We start from the raw sequence: 7,584 nt of genomic DNA, 5'->3' as shown, positions 1-7,584 counted from the left end.
AAGATTTAGGAATATAATCGCCTTGAGGTGTAACCAAGAGTATGCCAGTGCCAGAGCCATAAGATGTATGGGAGCCATCAAAATATAGCTTCCAAAGTGATTGTTCTTCTACCAAATAAAGGTATTTGTCTAGAAATTCCATGATGAGTGGGTGATCTGCAACTAAGGGTGCATCAGCCAAGTGATCTGCAATAGCTTGGCCTTTGATGGCCTTTCTGTCAACATATTGAATGTCAAACTCACTAAGAAGTGTAACCCATTTTGCTAAGCATTCGATGAGTACTGTGCAAGAGAGTATATATTTTAATGGATCAATCTTTGATATCAGTTGCATAGTATGACTCAACATGTAATGATGTAGCTTATGGGTGGAAAACACTACTGCTAAGCATGCCTTCTCCATTGGCATGTAGTTGAGCTCATAGCCCACTAGTGTTCGGCTAATGTAATAAATAGCTCGTTCCTTTCTTGCATCGTCAAGTTGTGCTAGAAGAGCACCTAATACTGTGGGAGTAGCTGTGATGTACAATATGAGTGGGTGCCCTACAACTGGAGGAACCAAAATAGGCGGATTAGCTAAGTATTGCTTGATGAGCTCAAAATTGTGCTGGCAAGCTGAGTCCCATTTTAAATTCTGATCTTTCTTAAGCAAGGGAGTGAAAGGTTGACACTAATCAACAAGTTTAGAAATGAACCGTCGGATTGGTCAGAGTTTTCCTTGCAAAGAATGAAGGTTCTTGAGTGTCTTAGGAGGAGCCATATCCATGATGGCTTTGACCTTCTTAGGGTCAATCTCAATACCACGCTGTGACACAATGGAGCCTAGGAGCTTGCCTTAGGTGACACCAAAGACACATTTCTTTGGAAAAGAATTCTGTCTTTTAGCCTAAGACACTTAAGACACTTTTTTGAATTTTTTTTTTTTAGGACACATATATATGAATATGCATATTTTTACCAAACTTTCACAAAAAAAAGGTGTACCCGAAAAAAAATAAAAAAAAATATTGTTTTTTTTGTTTTTAAGAAAATTTGAAGAAGAGAGAAGATGAGATTTTTTTTTAGAAAAAAAATTTCAGGATATGTTTTCTTCCTAAATGCGTCTTTCAACCTGCACAAACAACCAAAACACCTTGCACCACCCTTAAACAATAGCAAACATTAGATCGTTAGTTTGCAAACAAAATAAAATAAAATGGATTGAATATGGATTGAAATGGATGAATGAATGACCCATAGTGGGGTCCCACCAGGCGTGCCAAAATGTATCACCTATTTTAGTAGAGTAAAATGAACACTAATCTATAAAATTAATTCTCAATACTAAAAAAAGAGTAAACACTTAAGATAGGACCAAAAAAGACAAAATTGAGGAAAGTAGACCAAAGATGGTAAACTCCTCAAATGCTTCTCATGATGAGAAAGCTATGTCCCTGATGGATAGTGGATGTATGCTCACAATGTGCTCAAGCTCCAAATGGATGTGTGATAATCAAATATGAGTGTGGATGAATGATTCAACAATGAAGGTATGGAGGGTTTTCAACATTATAATAGTATTTTGGTAGTTTTTAGGCTCTCAAAATAGCATTATAAGTTTGCTTCAAAAGTGGATGATTTTAGTGAAGGGAGAGGCTTCTATTTATAGGCCAAGGGGTGGAAGGATGGATGGTCAGGATGCAAGGATTGCAAGATGGTGAGGGAGGGCTAGGATGCACTCAAAGGGTAGCACATGGATTGTGCTTGTTCAAAGCCAATTAGGAGGTGACACATGTCACAGGGTGATTGGGTGTGAGAGGGTAGGATATGGGTTGGTCAAAGGAGTAATGAGGGAGGTTGAGCCATAAATGGGGATGGTTGGGTCAAATAGAGATGGTTGGGTCATAAATAGAGATGGTTGGGAGGAGGATGAGATTGTTGACTTTGGCTTGGGTTATAAATAGAGATGGTTGGGAGGAGGATGAGATTGTTGACTTTGGCTTGGGTTAGCAAGTCTTAACCCTTGCTTAAGTTGTGCACATGATTAGAAGAGGGATTAGGATTAGCTTAGGAGTTGGCTAACCTTGTTTAGGGAATGTGACAAGGTTAGAGGGGGGATTAGGATTAGAATTGACATCTTCTAGAAGAGTCTAGGCTTCTACGATGAGGATAAATAAGGTTTTTTAGAAAATAAATAAAGTTTTATTTATTTCAAGGGTTTGGGTTGAGAAGATATTTATTAAAATATTTTTAATAAATATGAGGATTAATATTTAATCTTAATTGAATATTTTGAGTTGGGATTAGGGGTAGGAAATGATGGGATTAGCCTTTAATTGAAGTTAAAGAAGGATTAGAAGATTTTGGAAGAGGTTAGTGGTCTTAAGGAAATTGGCAAAGTTTTGGGCAAAAAATAAATAAATAATTTATTTTGGGATATTTGGTCAATTTATTAATTAAATAATTAATAAATAAGGAAATAATTTTTAAATAAGATTTAAACATTTTTGGGAGGGATTCCTTAATTAAATATTTTTAATTAAGATAAAGGGATTTAATGGCATAAACATTAATTAATGAATAAATGATGATGTCATCAGGGATTTTTTTCAAAAAATAAAAATACTTTATTTTCTAAAGAATTTTTAGGTGTCTACAAGTTGTAGATCAAATAAGAGCCACTGATTCATCCTAACACGTGCATCAGTCAAATCCTTTAACAAGGTGGACTTAACAGTTTTTTCCAAATCTCCTAACATAGTGCATACTTCATTGTATTTTGTAAATCCTTTCACAAGGTGGACCTGATAGTCCTTATTTCTCCTAATAGGGTAGATCTGTAGAAGTGATCATTTGTAAGATTTAACAAGCTAACTTTATACTACAGTAATAAATCTTGTAGGTATCATCTCCACCCCAATTTTACTTTCTATTTGGAAGGTTTCTAGGTTACCAAATATTGTGTCAAGTGTTATGAATGTTTTATTTCTTTTAGTCTTTCATGCATGCAATTAGATGAGATTATATTCTAAATGTTTAATTGGTGAATTAAGTATAAGTTATATTGGTTCCTAATTCAATCCCCTTCTTAGTCACCTAGTCTATATTACATTTCCAACAATTGGCATCAGAGAATTGGTTCTCACATTAGAAGTTTAGAAACTTAAGAAAAGGTTAGAGGCAATGGAAGTATATAGACTAGAGAAAGCTATTGAAAATGAAAAGTTGGATTTGCAATTGGCCATGGAACAATTCAACCCTCTCAATCCATGAAAATAATAAAATACCTTGTAGCATAGATGAATAAAAATCTCTACATTGAAGAAAGAATTGAAGACATTTGTCAAGATAGAAGTTTAGATGAAGTTGATGCTACAATCAAAGATCTACTTGAAAAGAATCTTACTCTTCATGAAGAAGTCATAAAGCTTAAAAGAAAACAAGTAATTCAATCAATTAGAATGTGTGAATGCATGGAATAAAGGGACAAAGTCAAAGAAGAAGTAGAAGAAAAGGACAATGAAATTCTTCAACTATCTCTTCAGTAAGAAAATCTAATTGATCAACTCAGTCATGCAAATCGAGAACTTATCAACTTAAGGATAGAGAATGAAAGATTGTATAATGACCTCAACATAGAGAAATGAACCAATGAGAGGGTAATAAAATCTCAAGAAAGCATGAATCAACTGGATAAGAAAACTCAATTTAGACACAAAGGTAAAGCTAGATTAGGATACAAAAAAAAGGTGAATCATCTTAGCAAGGACCTCAAAAGAATAAAAGACCTACATGTAATCATTGTGGAAAGATAGGACATACATCAAACAAGTGTTGGAGTAATGTTAAATTAAAGTTTAGTGGAAAGTGTTATAGTTTCAACAAACCATTACATAAAGTAAGTGAATGCATAGAGAAACCTAAGTTTGAAGGAAACTGTTTTAATTGCAATAAAGAAGGGCATAAATCTTTAGTATGCAAGACCAAGAAATGGAACCCAAGAGAACAAATTGTCAAAGATATATTTGGTTGGGATTACAACACATGGTGTAGATGTCACTATTGTGGTGAGTATGGGCACATTATAACAAAATGCATAAAACATCACATGAGGAAGAGAGACAATACAAAGAGAAGTTTTGTAAGTACAAAACTTGGACCTCTTTCCAAGAACTATATGAATTGAGAAAGAGTTGAATATGAAAAGAAAGAAAATGATGACAATATCAGAAGTCAAATGAGGCAACAATGGGTAAAGAAGTCTCTAGAGAATGCAAGCCAAAGTAATGAAAGTGTTGATACCCAAGTCAATGAGTTGGGTAACTCAACCATTTCAAACTAGTTATCCATGGAGATCACTAGAACTATGATTTAGAAGAGATATCTCATATTAGTTCTAGTTAGTAAGCAAAAGGTCCAAATCAAAATTTTAGATGCATTGGGATCACCAAGTCAAGATGATAGTTAAAGTGATGTCTTAGACCTTACTAAGAAAGGTCGGGTCACAAGACCTTAATGAGCATGGTCAAGTTTCATGACCTAACCAAGCTTGGATGAAGATGGCAAGATCAAAGTTCTTGCTAAGTTGAAGAATCTACCAAGTTCGAGACTTTACCAAGTCAAAGGTATCTTCTGAGTAATGAAGACTTAGTCGAGTTGGACATCCCATCATTGAGCTAACTATTGTATGACACATTAATGAAAAATTAAAGATATAATTTCATTAAAAGGGAGAAATTAGAGGATTTGCTTCATAGTAAAGAGTATTCCAAAACCCCTAAGCAATTTAGATCAATTTCATCAAAGGTTATTCCTACATTTGAGGCATTACCAAATGTTATGGCATCTTCTAGTAGCAAAGTGAAGAAAGGTTCAGAAATGTTGGTTTGATATGTTGATTTTAAAGAATTAGCATTCAAATTAAGTCCAACAATTGTGGAAGAAATTGACCTAGTTAGATCTCAATCAAAAATTCCTCATAAAGTACTTCTAATTCATGATATTTGGTCATATCACCAATATTCTATCCAAGAATTAAGAACCCTAGAGTTAAATGAGGTATATAATGAGTAGGTTCATTCTAAGTTGAGTTTACAACATGTATTTATGGTTGGATCAACCAATTCAGATCACTAAGAAGATGATTCATAGAATCATAGGGTTACCAATGCTAAACAAAGTGAAAACTACCAAAACCCTAGGTCAGGTTGAACTTGTGAAGAAAACTCTTACCAAATGGGATGGAAGAGGCATGAAATTGAATGGAGTTATAGACATGGAGATCAAATTCAATATACATGTGATTTCTCATAAGATCTATAGCTTGAGTCATTTGAACAATATTCTGTATGAAGTTGTTGACCTAGCTTACAAAGTTGTGAAGAACAACTTGTCTTTCAACCTTGCTGAGATGAAAGTCAATCAATTTAGCAAAAATATGGAGAGAATCCAGTCATCAATGAATAATATGCATAAGTTTGTATCTATTTTGACCTATTTTTTCTTTTATGTTCAAAAGTTTTTCCCTTCCAAAGGCAACATGGCATGGAAGAAGGATACACCCATTGTATATCAGATTAATGAGTTCATAGTAGAAATGGGAGAGAATTTTGAAGGCATCATGGATGCATACTTTGAGACCTTTAAGGAGAAAATGCAGAGTAGATACATAATTCCCAAGAAACTAGTTGAAGACTATGAGAAAGATATTTGTTTCCTTGTGGATTGTGACAAAGTACATATCCAAGCAATAAGGCCAAGAGTGGCATGGGTTAAGCCTCTTGGATATGAGATTAACAGTAATGATACAAAATATTTAATTAAGGCTCTTGTGAATGGGCCAATGGACCCCAAGGCACCATATTTTGGTACCTATGAGGAAGCCAAGGATAGGATTTCATTGGAAATCAAGCTTCCTCAAGCTATGAAGAGAGGAAGGAAATATGTTGAGAAAATCTTAAAGGAAACCAAGAAGTTGAGCTCTCCTCTTCTAGTAACAGAGGGAAAATGAGATGTCATTGAGGATGAGGAAGAAGCTGAGGAATACAAAAAAGAAGAATCTAAAGAGGAGGAGAGTCCTACGAAGAAATGGAAGGTTATCATAACAAGACCTACAAAGTCCTCCCCGGTTGTATTCACCAGGCTATCTACAAAATCTAGGAAGAAATTTAAATTACAAAATGAAGATGAAGAAGAGGAAGCAGTCTTCAAGAGGTGTGCCCCTACCTTCCAAGAAAGACTAAAAAGATAGAAAAATGGAGGAGGCATGGAATATTTCAAATCCCTTAAGTATGAAGTAAGGACCAAGGAGGAGCATAATCAAATTGAAGAAGCCTTGGTGGCTAAGATGGCAAAATGGAAGTAATATCTAGAGGAATTAGCCAAGAAAGTTCCTAATGTCTCCTTGAAGGTAGTTGCACCACAATGAGACAATGTAGTAAATGTTTCTAAGGACATAAAAGAAAAAACATTGATACAACTTATGCCGAATCTATTTGATAAGGAAGTAAAGACATCATTGAAGAAGAATGAACAAAAGATGACTCCTAAGTTCAATACATTCCTGATCCTATCAAAAGACATTGAATCTCTTGTGAAATCTAACACAATTGCACAGAAGAACATCTATGGATTGCATAAATCTACTGAGGGTTTGTGCAAATATATGATGTTGAGAAAGATGATTAAGAGATAAATGATGATGAAATTGATAATGTGGATGAAGAGGTCAATAATAAATAGGATGAAGAGGATCAAACTACAAGTGGAGATCTTCCTGACATCTAGAGTATTGAAGACTCAGATCTTGAGAAGATAGCAATAGAGGTAATGGCCTCTCTCCCACTCTCTCTGAGTAAAGCCTTAGTGCAATCTAGCTCAGAGAAGGCTACTACCAAGTTAGTTGAGGTAAACACTATTTTACCAAACATCCAATTGACTGTTGGAGAAACTCTACTGAGTGCAATGATGAGTGTTGTTTCCATCACTTCATCTACCGAGCAATGGATTCCAATCATCTTAGCAACATGAAAAACCGAGTCTTAGCAAGGTACTACAACTATTCCTACTATTATTTCTATTTCTCCTACACTTTATGTTTTTTCTACTATTACTTTTACTATTGCAAGTGCAATGAAAGTTGGGATTAAGCCTCAACTGAGCACTGAAGTTTTGAGAAAAGAAAAGGAAATTATTCCATTTGTTATACATTAAGAGAAGGGTAAAGATATAGAATCCTCTATTGAGGAAATTGATCTAAAGGAAGATATTGTAATACTAAATTGGGATCTCTCTAATCTAACCCCCAATAAAATGGATACCCTGGGTGAGCTATGGAAAGGAAGGGCCAAACAACAAAAGCTCAGAGAAGAGAAGAAAAAGAAGAATCAAGTTCTTCAAGATATTAAGAGAATATTTGTTGATGCACTAAATATTGACTAGGTTGATGAAAATCAACCGATTCTAGATCAACTTGTTGACATTGTTCACAAGTATAGTGAGGAAGTAAATGCATGAGACAAACTTCTGCAAAGGGTAGAAAGGAAATTTGAAAATAATTTTTTGGAGAAAGTGGCTCAGAAAATAGCCATTGATCAAGTAGAATTA

Source organism: Cupressus sempervirens, chromosome 3, assembly GCF_028749045.1.
Source record: "Cupressus sempervirens isolate cs-2001-9-10 chromosome 3, ASM2874904v1, whole genome shotgun sequence".
NCBI lineage: Eukaryota > Viridiplantae > Streptophyta > Pinopsida > Cupressales > Cupressaceae > Cupressus > Cupressus sempervirens.
Note: the sequence above shows the minus strand (reverse complement) of the source record.